At 41.7% G+C, this 18,196-nt stretch overlaps 1 protein-coding gene across 3 annotated transcripts in view; it reads right to left on the bottom strand.

Moving 5' to 3' along the window:
- bcl9l (bcl9 like) overlaps positions 1-18,196 on the bottom strand; it is a 61,923-nt gene that overhangs the window by 29,989 nt on the left and 13,738 nt on the right. For 2 of the 3 annotated variants that reach the window (XM_084063883.1, XM_084063881.1), the window contains exon 2: positions 1,085-1,167. The gene's annotated coding sequence lies outside the window, so the exon portion shown is untranslated. The remainder of the gene's footprint in view (positions 1-1,084; positions 1,168-18,196) is intronic. The other variant, XM_084063882.1, reaches the window with a different exon arrangement.

The raw sequence follows: 18,196 nt of genomic DNA on the forward strand, positions 1-18,196 counted from the left end.
TAATAATACATTAAAAAAATAATAATGATGGTTTGAAATCTTGTTCGGAATCCCCACCGATGATGCCATTGGTAGGCAGGTTGCGAAACTGTTCACCACCCACCTCTGAGACATAGCGAGTAGACAGAAATGGACAGTACTATCATTGAGCATTAGTGAGGACCATTAAAGGTTGAAAATGGGCTCTAAATGTTAAAATATGTCCGTCTTAGCAGTCTCCACTCCGATCTCGAAGCTCATAACACTTCGCAATGTGATGCGCTGTGAGCTTGTAGATCGGCTATTTTCTGTATTTTTGAAAAACTATTTGAAAACAACATATTTTATTAACACATTGAGTGCCATAAACGGTCCGGACCGTTTTTGAGAATCCAAACGAGGAGTGCCTAAAATGGTCCGGACCGTTTTTGACCCAGTTTTATTTTTATACGTGGGGCCCACGTGGGGCGCTAAAACAAAACTTTGGGATCATCCAAGGAGTTTCTGAGAAGGAGAGGCTGGATGTGGATCCATGTCAAAAATCCTTCCGGTCGGCCATTCCAATGTTATCTCCTTGACTAAAAGCTTAATATCTCCATTTCTTTTTAACGTGGTGGAAGCGAGCCGTTTTCGATCGGCGACCACTCTGCAATGGAGGATCGCGTTAGAAATATTATTGTTCCAGGCGTTAGTCGGGACCCTCCGCCGTCTCGCACGCACGCTTGTTTACATGCACTTTCGCGTCGGGGCTTCTACAGCACGAAACTTATCAACGTAAGTGGATGGAAGATATGCAGGCGTATAATATTTGAATAAACCTCTGGCACCCGATGTGTTAAAATCAATTATTTTGATTAACCTTTGCACCCCCTTTGACTGATTGAATTGATTGATTGAATACTTTATTTAGAAGTTTGCAGAGAAAAAGCACATGAAAGTACAGTTTAAATACACGGTCAACTAAATAGGATTAAAAAGCCCATGAAAACCTAACGGCTTGTTTCAAATGGGGTCCTTTTGTGCTCAATTCGACGTAAACCTTCAAAACTAAGTCACGGCCTGTGGAGTGCCATTCGTTCGGCCAGGGCTCCGGATCAGGCCTCACCTCATCTCACCCGGACGCTGGTCGGACGCAGGGCCATGCTGCTGCTGCTGTGGAGGACGCGTCACTGACCACATGCTGCTGACCTGCAAGGGGGACAAACGAGAGGAGAGGAGGCAGCACGTTTAAGCCCAGGATGACAGAGACCCCAGGAAACTCGCCACCGGCAACGCAACCTACAATTTACAACGCAGGCATTTAGCAGGCGCTCTTATCCAGAGCGAGATCAACATAAGCATGAACTCTAGTCAACAAACAACCAACAACAAGGTAAATAGTCACATTAACCCTTGAAGACATATAATATGGAGATACCAACACTAAGGATATGGCATAAGGAACTCATGAGTTGTATTGGACTGGAAAAATTAACATACATAACTAGGGGAAAACAAAATGAATTTGACCAACTGTGGGAAACATATATGAACGTTATGGATATTATTATTTGAGAGAGAAGGAAACTGAAAACTGAAAATTATTTTTTATTAATTTATCTATTTTATTTAAGAAAGTGTAAACAATGTGATCATTTTTTATTTTTTTTGAATAGCAAGTACAAGGGGGTATATGTGTATGAATGTGTGTGAAAGTAGATGTCATGTATGTCACAAAAAAAATCAATAAAAATATTTTGAAAAAAAATTAAAAAATAGTCACATTAACCCTTGAAGACCGGGAACGCGTCTGTGTCATTTTAGATTTCTTTGGGCTATTCAAAAATAGCAGATATACAAGCCGAGTGCCGCGCTATGAGCTATTTTTGAAAAATCTTGAAAATGTGTGCAAATCTTTGAATATATAGTATTTTGAAGCAAACATTTTTTTAACTCAAATCTTTGCTACCTGGAACAACATATTTTGAGATGGGGGGTCCGCGGCCAAATACATATCATTTTGGGGGTCCTTGACAGGAAAAAGTTTGAGAACCGCTGATATTATAGCAACATACGTTTTTTCTAAAAAACTTAGGATTTAGAAGACATTTGTAGAATCCCCCAGAAGCAAAGATTTGAGTTAAGAATGTTATTCAAAGATTTGCACACATTTTCACGATTTTTCAAAAAATATTTTTGAATAGCCAAAGAAATCTTAAGATAACCCATTTAGACCTGAGGCTGATTCTAAAAACCTTCTGAATCCTGACCTAAGTTTTCTGAATTTCCCGCTCTAAATGGGTTAAGCAGATGGCATGGCATAGAGAACAGTTTAGTACCTAAAATAAACTATAGACCAATTATTTGTTTACTAACATTGAGACTGGACGCACAGGTGATTGTTTCACGCAATCAATTCTCAACATATTGTTTCGGGGTGCGCTGGTTTCAGCACACCCCAACCCCCTCTTGTGTGTTGGCTAGTGAGGCGCGTCCTAGCGAGACCTGATAGAATGGGTTTTATTGCACGCATACTGGTTGCACGCATACTGGTTCTTATCATTGTGACGTCGTCTGTTAAGGGGTCTATAGGATACCAGGTGAACAATGAACCTTAGCATCTGTCTAAACGTGTAATAATCTGTAATAATCTGTTATCTACAATATTTGTATTGATTGATTGATTGATTGATTGATTCAATACTTTATTAGTAAAAAAATCAAACAGCACGGTCGTACAGTAAACCACTTGGAGTACAAGGATAACACGAAAACGTCCTGGGAACCTGTTTCCATCGTGGTCCTATGTATTCAATTCATCAACAGAGCATAGAATACAATAGTCATTAATTCATGTCCTCGACAAATGTAAATAGCCAAGATGAAGAAGAAGAAGTAAAAGAAGTAGCGAAGAGGAGAAGAAATGAAGGAATATTGATGCAACTGTTCCTTTAAGGGTGAAAGAGAGCCACCAGAAGTGAAGCGGCGGTCCCTCCCCCTCCCTCCTCCCCCCCCCCTCCCTCCCAGGCCGCTTGCAAACCACAAAAACTCCACCACACACATTCCACTATACTATCTCTAGCAATACCTGCCTCTCTCTCTCTCTCTCTCTCTCTCTCTCTTACTCACAGTTTCGCTCTGAGGGTTCAAGTCCGAAGCAACGGAAAGCGTCCAGCACTTACTCAGTGGTGTAAAGTAACTGAGTACAGTGCATTTACTCAAGTACTGTACTTAAGTACAATTTTGAGGTACTTTTACTTTACTGGAATAATTCCAACTGTCCATATTTTTACTTCTACTCCACTACGTCTCAGGGGCAAATGTTGTACTTTCACTCCACTACAATTATTTGAAAACTTTAGTTACAAGTCCGGAATTTTGAATTCCGGACTTTTACTTGTAACAGAGTACTTCTACATTGCAGTTTGATACTTTTACTTGAGTAAAACAGTTGAGTACTTTTTCCACCACTGCACTTGCTGGCGGCTGTGTTTAGGGCGAGCTTGTTTAGAGAAAGAAAGAAGGAAAGAAAAACATCATCCAACTAGTTTTAACCTCTTATAATAATACTTGGCTGACCAGGGGTCCCCCAGGGCTCTATAATAGGTCCGCTTAGCATTTCCCTCGACACTAAATCTATTGCAGCTTGTAGATCGGCTATTTTCGCCGAATGTTCGCCCTCCCGGAATAGGGACGCTAGGGTTCATGCGGTTAGCCATTTAATACCTATAAACTTCGTTAACCGAGGTTCCCCCCACGGGTCTATACGTAGTCCCCCTCATGTTTTCCCTCTACATCAGTGGTTCTCAACAAGTGGTCCCTGAGGGGGTTCCAGGGGTCCCCAGCAAAAGTAGTTAAGTTAAGGTAGGGTAAGTGATTTGCTTTGGTTAAAATAAGTGTTAAATAGCTCTATATTCTGATAGTACTCATTGCTATAGAGGTTCTGTTCAGTAAAAGGAGTCTCCTTGTCTCTCCAGCTCTTTATAAAACAGAAAATGCATTTTCGTTTCAGTTTCAGTTTCATTTCCAATTTTATCCAACCAGGACAGAGAACTCAATCAGGATACAGAATAACAAGTGAAATTGGAAGTGATGACACTAAGAAATGAGTAGACAAAATTGGAACTGGAACACTATACAAATTAAGCTTAAAAATGGGTACTTTCTCCTGATTGGCTGAGATTTTGACACCTACCGAAAAATGTATTTTCTGTTTATTAAAGAGCTGGAGAGACCACAGACCACAGAAAATCCACTGAATGTTCAAAGTTCAGATTTTTTGGGTGTAATTGAGGTCATAAAACCCCCCAAAAAAACTAAAAAATAAAAAAAGTGAAAATGAATGTCATAGAACCTTTAACAATAAGGAGCTGTCTATGAAAAGGTTCCATCTGCAACACAATTTGGCACAATATGTAGTGGTGTGGGGGGGGGGGGGGGGTCCCTGCTTCATCTCTCTCTCAGCTAACGGGTCCTTGACCTGAAAAAACGTTGAAGACCCCTTGATCTACACCAAATCTCTTCGGTTGAAAATAGCCGCTCGGCAAGCTCACAACGAAGCCTGCTGATCGGCTAGTTTAGCCGTACGTTTTGTTTGCCTATTATGACATGGCCGGAATAGCTACGTTCGTAGGGCATTGGTTCTCAACGTGGGGTCCTTGAGGGAGTTCCAGGGGGTCCCCAGCTAAATGATGGATAGTTAGGGACCAAATGGACCCTTATGGGTCTGTACAAATGGAACCAAATGGACCCTAACGGGTCCATTTGGTTCCATTTGTACACTCTCAGAGTTAAATTAACATTGATTTTACAATATAAATTGGGGTCCCAGAGATAGAAATGCCATTAAATGGGGGTCCGTAGCCTGAATGCATGTCAAACCGGGGGTCCTTGAAATTGAAATTGTTGAGAATCACTGCTATAGAGCCGTAAAAGTCTTCTCTTATGGGGGGGGGGTCCCTGGCATATCCTTTCAAATGGGGGTCCGTGGGCTAACAAGTGTCAATTTGGGGGTCCTTGACATGAAAAAGTTTGAGAACCACTGTCGTAGGGTTCACACAGTTTGTTAAGCAATGCCACTGTAATCATCAGAATTCAATGGATTTATTTTTAATCCTTTTCAAATGACGACCTATGACGGCGCACACTCGCACACACACGCCGACTGATAATTGTAGGTTGTGTGTATTTAGACGAAAACTAAATCGCTCTGCTTTAGTGGATGACCGTGTAATTAAACTGGATTTATGGATGACCGACGTAATTAAACCGGATTAACTCCTTAATCCCTTTAACTGTGACCCGATAGGCCAGGAAGCATTGCATCAGCCGGAAGCAGGACGTTGTCTGTGCTCTGGGGCAACAACATGGCCCTGCTATAAAAACCAAACCGCCAGCGTTATGGACCAGTTGTAAATTATGATATTATTATGTTTGTCTAAACAAGATGAATGAATAGACGTTTTTGTCAGAATTGCAGGAAGGATATCGCCTCTGTCGGGGTGGAAACCTCATATGTTCAAATTCAAAAAGTAGCCAAAGTAGCAGATCTACAAGCGCAAAACGCTTCGCGCAGCGTTTCGTGCTTGTATATCCGCTACTTTTGATGCTTTTGTGTACATATTGTGCAAATATTGTACTTTTACTCCACTACAATTACTTGAAAACTTTAGTTACTAGTTACTTTTCAGATATAAATGATGATATTACGAAACATACATTAACCACTTTAGCCCTATTTTATGCATAGGCTATTTGAAAATAGCAGATCTACAAGCTCACAACGCGTCGCTTTGCGACGCGTTGTGAGCTTGTAGATCGGCTATTTTCAAACATTTTTGTACTTTTACTTTTGGTACTTTAAGTACATTTTGATGCCAATACTTCTGTACTTTCACTCAAGTAAAGAATTCCGGACTTTTACTTGTGACAGAGTACTTCTACAGTGCCGTATTGATACTTTTACTTAAGTAAAACATTTGAGTACTTTTTCCACCACTGGAGGTTTCTGCCCGACAGCGACTTCTCTCTTTTGGAACACAGCCCCCCAGTAACATCCGTCCCCCCCCAACTATGGTGAATTTGATATAACTAGACACCGGCCTACTCGGGAACGATGCACGTTGTGAATGCCCCGCCCAGTTTTGCAATACCCGTTGTTGTACCCATTGTGAGAGCACCTGTTGTACCCGTCTGACTGTGTCCCTTTTATGCCCATATATGGAGATCTCTGTATCTTTCTGACTGCGTCCCTTTTATGCCCAGATCCCTGCTGTAGATCTGCTATTTTTTCGATGTATTTATTGCCTCCGCCAGGCCGAAGGCATGGTGGAGAGTATGTTTTCGTTCCGTTTTTCGCTGTGTGTCCAAGCTAACATTGGTCAAGCTTCACGTGACAATATGTTGAAAGGGTGTGCTTTGATTGGCTAGCGAGACGCATGACGAAATACATACCTATAAATAGGTGAGTCACTTCGAAACATTGCATTGCATGTTTCGAAGTGACATCAGTGCCATAAGCCAAGCTAACATTTAGTCAGGAGATATTAGCAGAAAAAGTTCCAATCTTGGAATAAATTCCTTACCAAAAATCCTGCTGCTGGCGGAGACTTGTGCTCCGAGGAGCACATTTTCTAGTTTATATTTATACACACACACGGGCACGCACACACACACACACACACACACACACACACACGTGCGCACGCACGCACGCACGCACGCACGCACGCACGCACGCACGCACGCACGCACGCACGCACGCACGCACACGATTAAATCAATTATTAGTAGGCCTACTAAACAGTATTACTGTATCTTGTGTTGTTGAAAGAAATAATAATAAGATTATTTTTGATAGCTCGATACCAAGTTTTTCATAATGTTCTATGCAAATCTGTGATGTAAACAAAATATATTTTCAGCCATTCAGAGAATGTACAAATGAGTGTCCACCACTCATGGACCACCAAATGGACCCTTAGGGGTCCATTTGGTGGACACTCTCTGAGTCTGAGTGAAATGAACACTAAGGATTTTACAGTGTACTACAACATTCTTATTCTGGGTTCAAGTCCAGAACTGCAAGCTGACACAACACCTGTTTGTGTCCATAAACCCCCCCCCCCACACACACACACACACACACACACACACACACACACACACACACACACACACACACACACACACACACACACACACACACACACACACACACACACACACACACACACACACTTGATTTTAACCATTGCAACTGCAGTGTGTGTGTGTGTGTGAGAGAGAGCAAAAAAAGAGTGAGTGAGCAAGCGACGGAGTGAGTGAGCGAGTGAGCGTTCATGTGGGCGTGTGTGTGTGCGTGCGTGCGTGCGTGCGTGAGATAGGGTGGGGAGAGGACAACAGCAAGGTGCTGTGTCGCACCCAGGTGTTGTTCTCAACAAGATGCACACTGAATATCTGAAACAAAAACATTTAATGTTTACATTATATTACTATTGTTATACCTGATATTATTGTAATCGGCGTCGCTGTCATTATTGAATCTCTCTGTCTCTGTAGGTTGGGGGGGGGGGGGGGGGGCTCTGCTTTATATCGCTGATGTCTGGCAGAAACCTATTATCTCCATATTTCAATGTTCTCAATCTTTTTATTCTCATTTCATAAACTAATGCCCTATGTCAGGGGTACTCGACTAGATTAGGCAGGGGGGCACAATTGTAAAATTACTTGAAGTCACAAGACAAACAAAATTAAAAAGTTCATGGTTCAACCGGAAACCGTTAAGACATGTGTACCTGTTTGGGTAAACGGTTCATTCATTATGTTATCATTTTATTTATTTTGTGGTACAAAGGTACTTCCCCCTAAAGTGACGCCTGGAAGTAGCTGTCCAGCCGGCAAGTAACAAAGCTGCAACTGCTCCATGACTGCTGCCCAATTCTGCCTGGCAAGTTATACATAGATAAATAAACTGTGGTTTATAAAGTACTTGAAAGTCACACTTGGGTCAAAGTGTTTAATTAGCTCACACTAAATGTACTTAAAGTAAAAAATACAGCCAGAAATTTGTTTTTTGTTTCTCTCCTCGCTTTATTAACTGATTTTAACTTTTTGAAAATAAAGCAATAAAAAGACTGGATAATTTGTCTTTCAGGTGAACACATATCAAACATCAGTGTCTCTTACATTTCCAAGTAGCTTGTGACTAGATTCACTACTTTTTTCACCATGTAGTTGGGTAGCTAGTAGCTACATTGTCAGTGGCTCATCAACAGGGAAGAGCACAACATGAGTTTTGAGTGCAGTATGTCCATTACATGCCATCTCCCTCAATGTGTAGCTACCTACTTTTGAGTTTTGAGTGGACTCCAATCACAAGTGGCCCGGGCAGAAAGTCATGAAATGGTTCATGACTTTGATCATGATCTATGTTCATAGATCTGCTATTTTTGAAGAATCTTAATTTTTGTTTTGCAAATCTTTGAATATACTGTATTTATATTTTTAAGCAAACATTTTCAACTGAAATCTTTGCTTCTGGAGACAACATATTTTTGAGATGGGGGTCCGCGGCCGCATCAATTTGGGGGTCCTTGACATGAAAAAGTTTGAGAACCACTGATGTAAAGTGTCTTGAGACAACTTGCTGTGGGTCGGACTCGGCACTTTGATAAGATCGAACTGAATTGAATTTGCCTGTTGTCGTGACCAGCGTGGCTCTGTCTCTCTAGTGCTGAAGAAGCGTCTATCCTGGCGTGGGGTTTTGTGTTGTGTTCCTGTGTTCTTCAAGCCTTTACAGGTCTCGACAAGACGACAACCTCCACACCTGTTGCTAAAAGAAGAGGCTAAACACAAGCGACACCCATGCCAAAAAAAAAGAAGAAAAAAAGTAACTTGTGCAGAACTGGTTCAAAATTATGCTTGGGCGAAAAAGAAGATGCCCACGCTTTTCAATAAGAAAAAACAACCCATATGCACGTCATCGTTCAAAAATATCTTCCCTGGTATCTGTCATCATGCACCACTTAACCACTTAAACCCCATAGCCTTCCTATTCTGGGGGAGAACATTCGGTGAAAATAACCAAATCTACAAGCTCACAAGCTTAGCTGGTGAGTTTGTAGAATGTGTCTATTTTTGTTATTTAGTGTAGATGTGGAAACCTCATCCGTCCAAAACTGTTACTTTTCAGGATTCAAATAAAAAAACATCAAAAGTAGCAGATCGACAAGCTCAAAATGCTTTTGTGTAGCGCTGTATGATCGAGTAGGGCATCTATTTACGAAAAAACTCAAAAAGTGAACCCGGGTTAAAACCTCAGGTAGTTTCATGAAAGTTACAGAGTGCAGCTTTAAGTGGTTAATGTGAAAACCTCTCTGATGACTTAAGACATAATCTCACACGCACAGGGAGTGAGTGAGTAAGCCCAGGTTGTCCCTCCCCCAAAACGCTAACTCACCTACGCAGGTGAAGAGTAAACAGAAACGCACGCACGCACGCACACACACACACACACACACGCGGCTGCAATTAGTCATTAACCAGTGCCGGCTCCGGTCAACACAGATAGAGCCTTGTGCAGCGAGCGAGGACTTTCTATCAGTCATTAACCCAACACGACGGAGACAGACAGAGACATGCCTGTCTCTCTCCTGTTGACAAAAACCGTGACTCACTCGCTCACTCAACGCGAGGCGGAGGTGTGTGTGTGGAGGCCGACAGGCCTGTCTGCTATAGAGGGAATCCCAGGTCTGCAAGATAGGGGAGAGTGACTATCAACATGTAGTTCAGTGGTTCTCAAACCTTTGAATTTCAAGGGACCCCCCATAACTCTGAGCGTATACAAATTACAGATGTGTAAGGATGTTGTATTGTGCTTTCTGCTTTGGCAATGTAAACATATGTTTTCTCATGCCAATAAAGCCCTTTGAATTGAATTGTAAGGGTCCATTTAGAACCCCCTCAATGAACCTCGAGGGTCCCTGGAGCCCACTTCAAGAACCACTGTTGTAGTCGACAGACACCATCAAAACCTTATGTCAGAACTTGTCCAGAGGAGGGTTCTTGTTTGCAGGGCAGTCGGGGGGGGGGGGGACTGGGACAGTGTGGGATTTTACCCCATGTCGTGGTCAGAAAGCAGTGGAGGGACCCATTGAGGAAAGGGGAAAATGAAAATGGGGGTCCTTTTTGTCACAAGTACATTTGCGCATACATGAACATGTCCCACTGCATTTATCTCATCCTAAGTATTGGGAGCAGTGGGCAAGTGCCATTAATACAGCGCTCGGGGAGCAGTTAGGGCTGAAGTGCCTTGCTCAGGGACACATAGACCGGGGCTGGCAGGCGAACCGGTGACCTTCCGTTTCTCAGACAGCTCTCTACCCATCAGCTATGGCTGCTCTGGATTAACTGACTTCAGTAATACATGTGTTCCACTGCAGCTAGCCCTACTGGCCCAGATGTGCTATCTAGCATAGCTTCCATGGCTGACGCAATGGCATCTCAAAGCTTCCCAACCACGCTGCAGGACACAAGCCTCCCGTCACAGCTTTGTGTAGCTCTTTGCTTCCGACAGAACATCTTCCCAACTGTCCCTCTGAGAATTATCCTCTATTTTTGGCAAATGTTCCCCCAGAATAGGCATGCTGGGGTTCAATATATCTGCCATTATTTTTGCTTTTTTACGACTTCTGTAATGATGCAGCTGATATTTGTTTTTTTATACAAAAGTTCTGAAATATAAAGTTTTTTTTGGCTTGTTTAGTCAAAATATGGGTCAAAACATTGGTAATCGGTGGTAGGACGCTCAAAATCAGGATCGGCATCAGACCCAAAAATCGGCCATCAGTCTGGCTCTAAAAAAAAGTATAAAACAATGAAGGTTAGGTAAGGGCATCCTGCTTCTGGTTCAAAAACCAAAGCTGGCAATATATTTGTTCACTATGACAGCACTATATGCAAGTACAAGTAAATAAAAATGCTCGCCAAGGAGCAAACTCAAAGAAACAATCTGCCTGGCAACGTACCAGCAATGGCTTGCCTAATTTATAAAAGCCATTATTGGCTGACAGTCAGAACCATAAGTGCAGAGTCACAATGCACACACATCACTAAAACAAGATTAGGGTGCAACAGTTAATCAAACTAATTGATTTTAAATACAGTAGCATAAGTGGCAGTGGTGGAAGAAGTAGTCTGATTTTTTTTTGTACTCAAGTAAAAGTAGCACAATATAGAAATAGTCTGTATAAGTCCTGTATTCAAAATTGTACTTGAGTAAAAGTACAAAAGTATTGGCATCAAAATATACTATACAGTACCACGGTAAAAGTATTCAAATGCTTCAATAGCCAAAGTATAAAATAGGGCTGAAGTGGTTAATGTGCGTTTTGTATTAATAATCAAAATATGCAAAGTAACTTGTAAGTACATTTTTCAAGTAATTTAGTGGTGTAAAAGAACAATATTTGTTACTTTTCCACAACTGCGTAAATGGTCCATGAAGTCCAATAGGGCTGCAACAGTTATATCGTTGCTGTCGGGCAGAAACCTCTTATCTCCATATTCTACATTTTTTCGTAAATTAATGTCCTAATAGGCTCTATGCACAGCAGCCATATTGGACAGAAATTGGGCCCCTTCCTTGCTTCCTTCACAGGTGTCATCAATGACACTAATGAAGGCTCTGTTCCATTTAGGGGTGCAGTACGTTAGTCCGACAGCGCATTCCTCCGACAGCGCAGTGCTCCGACATTAAACAGTAAACCCGAACCAAACCCGCACCCTAACCCTAACCGCACGCGGATGCCACACAGTCGGAGAAAAGGTCTGTCGGATTAACGCATGCCTCCCTCCATTTAGTGTAGCAGAGTGGTTCTCAAACTTTTTAATTTCAAGGACCCCCATAACTCTGAGAGTGTACAAATGGAACCAAATGGACCCGGGAGGGTCCATTTGGTTCCATTTGTACAATCTCAGAGTTACACCCTCTCAAGGAACCATGAGGGTCCCTTTAACGGGACGGTTGGCAACCCTAGTCCCTGGACCATACAATATCAGCACCCTGACTCTGTTTGACCAGAATGGAACAGAGCCTTCATTAGTATCATTGGTAACACCTGTGAGGGAAGTAAGAAGAGGCCCAATTTTTCTCCAAAATGGCTGCTGTGCATAGAGCCTATTGATCATACTACAGCGTCACACAAAAGCATCACAAGTAGCAGATCCACAAGCTGGAACATGCTTCAGGGTGTGCTCTGGCTCAGTTTATCAGCTAAAATGCTAGCACTGCATGAATTGTTGACGTATTGGTCCCTGGAAAGATGGAAACCAAAATAGGGCTGCAACAGTTAATCGAATCAATCGATACAATCGATTATACAAAATAATGTATTTTCATGAAATAATCAATATTGGGGGTGAAATGTTCTTTTCTTTTTCTTTATAAAAAAAAGTTTTAAAAATACTGAACATAGCATATTTCTGCAAGCTCGCACGGTGAGAGCTTGCAGATCAGTACAAATTTTGTATTTGACATTTTTGGGTCAATTCGATGACATACATGCACACGCTAACACACACACACACACACACACACACACATAAGATAAAAACATTTCATCGAAAAGGTAAACAGGGTGCAAAACATAGCCTTCGGCCTGGCAGAGACAATAATAATAATAGTAATAATAATAATGCATTTTATTTATGAAGCACTTCACATTCTTAAGAATCTCAGAGTGCTACAGGGGTTTAAAAGCATGGCATAAAAACAGCACAGGAAACCGAAACAATTACATAGGACCCAACTAGGCTAAACTAAAAGGGTCAAATTAAAAGAAAATAAATACCATTACTAAAATAATACCATTACGGCATAAAAAGTAATCACCAAAAATGGTCAAACATTGGCCAAATGATCAAATATTAATTTTGAAAATAGACGATCTATACAGCACATGCTCGTATCTGTGGAACCGAGTCAAACACAATTTAATGCCTCAACTCCTACAATTCCAAGTGCTTGTCAGGGTGTGTGTGTGTGTGTGTGGGGGGAGAGGGGGGGTCCCCAGTTCATACATAATTATTTTGGGGGGGGGGGGTCATGGCCTGAAAAGCTTGAGAACCACTGCTGCCTTAGAGGGTGCTAGAAATTCCAAAACAAACCTGGGCTGAGACACGCCACCAGACACCCCGAATGAAAGGTGATAAACCACACAGATCAACTATGCACACATCTAGGCTGTCCTTGTTTCAGTAAGTAACTAATGACCGTTAACAAGCCTCACGAAGCCCGACCACAGACACCACTCTAAACTCACATGCCAAACTCCAACACTCACATGTCCACCTATTGCAAGACCTCATGTGTGCCAACTTTATACTTCGATGTACACCGGTGAAGAGCAAAATAGCCGACTGGCAATTAAAAATAAATAATAATACAAGTAAAACTATTCTTTTTATCAATTATCTCATTTAATTAATTTATTATTATGTGTGTGTGCGTGCGTGTGTTATGTGTGTGTGCGTGTGTGCGTGCGTGCGTGAATGCACGCGCATAAGTGTATATTGTGCGTGCGCGTGTCCGGAGAGAGAGAGCGAGAGTGTGAGCTCCTATTCGGTCCCAGTAGGTCACACAGTACTCTGTATTTTTAGGAGGGCCAGCTGGTATTTTTAGCTTCATGACTCCGCTGGGACGTCAGGAGTCCAAAGTGAAGCAGGAAACGCAGAGCCAACTGGAGAGAGAGAGAGGGGGGGAGAGAGAGTGAGAGCACAGGGGCCCTCCGGGGGCCACAAAGCGGCTCTGTGAGACTGAGACGGGGCCAAACAGTGAGGCCAAAGTGTTTAATTGCGGTGATGAATGAAGCATAATGCGCGTGACGCAGTAGCGGCGCGCATACAGCGCCACAGAGCTGCACTCTGCAGGGACTTTATGACACCAGGCTGGGCTGAACAAACTGCGCTTGTAGCCCGGCGCCACTCGAGCATGTAGGCCAGGACCACTGAGGCGGGGGGGAAATAAGGTGAAGTAAGGTGAGATAAGGTGCCACCGGCGCCTGTCCTCTCTTTGCCTTATACACAGTGGTGGACAAAGTATATATACTCAAGTAAATCCTCAAGTATTCGAAAGAACAAATTACAACGTATATATTTTCTTTTTGATATCAATGCATTACTGTATTGAAATCCAAAAAAAAGTGAAAAGAGCAGATTTACAAGCTCACAGCGTGCCGCACCACAATGAGTTGTGAGCTTGTAGATTCTTTTCAGTTTCATTTTCAGTTTTTGAAACACGGCTTGAGTAACATATTTTTGTATGTTTAGGTCCCAAGAGTCCCTTCCTAGAAATGAGTGAAAAGTACAATATTTCCGTTTTAAATGTAGCGGAGTGAAAGTCAGTAGCTTGCAAAAACTAAACTAAAGAAAACACTCTAAAATGCACTTAAAAGGGATATTTCAATTTTATCGTGTACTCAGGCTTTTGTGAGCACCCCAACAGTTTTTAAGTTGCTTGATTCAGTATTTAGATATTTAATATTCATTGTATCAGACACGCCCCCTTCCTATACAAACCCATTATGATTTCAAACTCCATTTTTAACATGTTAGATTCATCAAAAACACCGTCCTTGGTTCTGGTGACTTATCCTGCCCTCCTAATGCGTGAGGGGCCGTGTTTTTTCGATTGCTTTTTTTCATTTACTCTATTTCATTGTTTTATTGTATTTCATTTTTTTCATTTTCCAATTTTGTTTTTTTAATAAATGAAAAAAGAAATTGAAAAAACACGGTTTCCTCACGTATTAGAATGACAATATCAGTCACCAAAACCAACAACAGGTGTTTAAACAGGGTTAAAGTTTGAAGTTACCATGGGTTTGTAAAGGAAGGGGGCGTGTCTGATAAAATGAACATCAAATATCTAAATTCTGAATCAATCAACTTAAAAACTGTCCGGGGTGCTCCCAAAAGCCTGAGTAGACGATAAAATGACCAAAACATTTTTTGAAAGTGAAATATCCCTTTAAGTACAGTACTCAAGTAAATGTACTGTCCAGTGCTTAAACGTAAACAAGAACATTCTTAGCTGAAAGTTCAACAACATTCTTAGCGTTGCTATCCGGTGGAACATTACATTACAGTCATTTAGCAGACGCTTTTATCCAAAGCGAATTATAATAAGTGCGTTCAACATAGGTAGGGAACGAAACTACAGTACTAATCACCAGAAGTCTTAAGTGCATTCTCTTCTAAAACAAGCAACTAAGAGTATACCTAGCGCTAAGGTAAAAGTGCAATATATCAGCTACCTACTTCCTTAAACAGATGAGAAAAATAGGAAACCTTGGATGTCCAAGACCAAAACCGTTACTTTTCAGGAAATGGAAAAAAGGATTCAATGTAGTTATTATTTAGTCTCAAGCTCTTGTTAATACTTTTCATTGGTTCAAAATGTATTAAAAAAAAACACTTGACGTCCCCGTTTTGGGCATATCCTGATAGATGAATATTTCCAAATAAAAAAATAAATAGAAATACCAGATCTACAAGGTCACAACGTGTTGACAACACATTGTGAGCTTATAGATTGGCTATTTTTGCTATAAGGGAAAAAAAGTGCTTCTCAAAGGATTTAACTAATCAAAAAAGTAATTGATAGAATAATTGATAATCAATAGTTGCAGTAGTCGCTGCAGTGGTATGTCCAATGTTCCTTTTTTATTGTAATATATATATTTTATAAAATAGTGAAAATAGCAGATCTACAAGCTCACGAAGTGCCGTAGCCATGAATTTACGAAGAACATAAAAAGATGACCGGGTTGTGTGTCTGACTGACTGGACGATCCATTCCTTTATTTGATTTATTCTCAGAGAACCCCGCCCCACACACACACACACACACACAGTCTTTACCCCCCCCCCCCCCCCCATTACTCCTTCTCCGTCAATCACACCCTTGTTCCTGTCTCCCCTCCCTGAATGCTGTTGTGTTTGTTTTCCCGCAGTCAGTCTGTTGTCGTGGGAAATGTATCAGTCTGCGAGCGAGCGAGAGGGAGAGAGAGAGAGAGAAAGAGCGCAAGCGAGAGAGCGAGAGACTCCTTCCAGGTTACTGCAGGTCAGTGCCTGCCTGGTTTGTAATGAAGCAGTGGTTCCTATGGCCTATTACATTGCCCTGGGGGTCAACTATGAAGCATTGGGTTTACGTGGCTAAAACTGCAATGCACTTTTGAGACGATACACAGGTGACAGCCAACAAGTTGATATTCGGAGATGTGGAATATATTGAGGCAGGTTGCTGTGGCAACAGAACATGACACAGTGAGCCGAGTAAATATTATGGGCTGTGAGCCAGTAGGAGACGCGCAGGAACAGAGACGGGACTTTGGATTGGTCGAGAAATGATCCACTCTGTGGTCTAATGCGTCGTGTGTGTTTCCTGTCAAATATAATGTGCTTGCATGCATGAGCGTTCGCTTAGTGTGCCTACCTACACTCATACCTGGATTACCTGCAGATGGACTGTAAGGGTGAATCAAACTGGATTTGTTCTCTACATAAACCACAATAACATTGATTAACCCATTAAGACAGTGATATTCAACTGGCGGCCCGCGGGCCAAATCCGGCCCCAGCGGAGCTTTCTTGTGGCCCCTGGAACATGTTCTTGTTACATGTTGCAATGTTAAATTAAATGTCAATATTTTGTATTATATGGTTGGTTGTACAGGATGACCATTTTGAATGTTTTTCTTAAACGTTTACTGAAGCTTGTTAATGGTTAATCAACCATTAACAGATAAGAATAAAACGTAGGCTACTATTTAGAATGGAGAAATATTAGTGACTCACTCAGGGTCCCAAATTAACACCTACCAGTGCTGCATTTGCAGTCAAGACACTCTCCGTGTTATTTTAGCTAATTGTTTTTATTTTTTTACATTTTAGAAGAATTACACAGAATCAAAATATGGACGCCAGGTTAGAGGAAGGTAGTCAATGACAGAATGTATAAGAATGACTATTTAGATCATAAACTCATCGAGTTCGGAAACTTAACTTCGGTTGGTTATTTCTCCCCTTCAATAATACCAATTGGAATTGTATTTTATATCATTGATTAGTCACCTTTACAACGAGGTATAACTTGTAAGGATCGTGCAATCGTGGAATCAGCAACACTGCTAAACGAGTGGGTTCACTCTCGTGTTGAGTGACCTGCCAGCAGGTGTGTGCCAGTCACAGGCGTGTGACTGGCACCTGAGCATGGGTTCTGCAACTTTGTTGAGTTTGTGTATGCTCCGAGCAGCAACACTGGCCCCATGGAAAGATGCCACGTTTGTCCCTTCAGGATAAGGCCCGTGCAATAGGGCAAGTGCCGGTGTTCCGTTACGCAGAGTGGCAGCATTACTTGGTGTCAGCCCTGGTACCATTTCCAAAGTTAGAGACTGGTGAAGTCAAAGACAGACCACGAAGTGGCCGTCCCAGGAAGACAACACCCCAAGGATACCGTCCGTGTGGTCTAATACGTATCGATTTGGGGGGTCCTTGACATGAAAATGTTTTAGAATATTACCTATCGCTGTTGTCAGGCAGATAACCTTGTACCTCTATATATCAACAGTTTTTTCGTAATCAATGCCCTACTTCGGCATACAAGAGTGTCCCACGAAAGTAGTGAAAATAGCACATCTACAAGCTCACAACGCATCATGTTGTGAGCTTGTAGATGTGCTATTTTCACTACTTTTGTGTTTTTTAAATAATTTATAAAAAAAGGGACGGTTTTGGACATAAGGTTTCCACTGGACAGCAACACTATAATGAATGAGGCCGTAGTAATAGTAACATGGCGGCTGTGGATCAGAGTCTGTTATTTGGCAGTTTTGCTTGCTCTGTTGTTCAAAATATTCCACAGCCACATAAATGCCACGCTCACAGGTAGACAGGATTTAAAGACCCACTTCCTTTATCTGAAATCTGACGCTTTCTTTCACACTTCAGCTGTGGGTGAAGACACAAAAGACCAACAAAAAACAGGAAAAAATCTATCGAAAACCTGCATTCAGTCTGAACACAACAAACACAACTCTTTTGTACAGATTACCATTCTCTCTCTCTTCAGAATGTTACGAATAAAACGTGCAACTTGATTCGTAGGCTCGAGATTCTGAACAGAACTTGAATGTTTTCTCAGAAACGACAACCATTTGAAAAAACAGACATACACAAA

The sequence above is a fragment of the Gymnoscopelus microlampas genome, assembly GCF_963454915.1.
Source record: "Gymnoscopelus microlampas genome assembly, chromosome: 8".
NCBI lineage: Eukaryota > Metazoa > Chordata > Actinopteri > Myctophiformes > Myctophidae > Gymnoscopelus > Gymnoscopelus microlampas.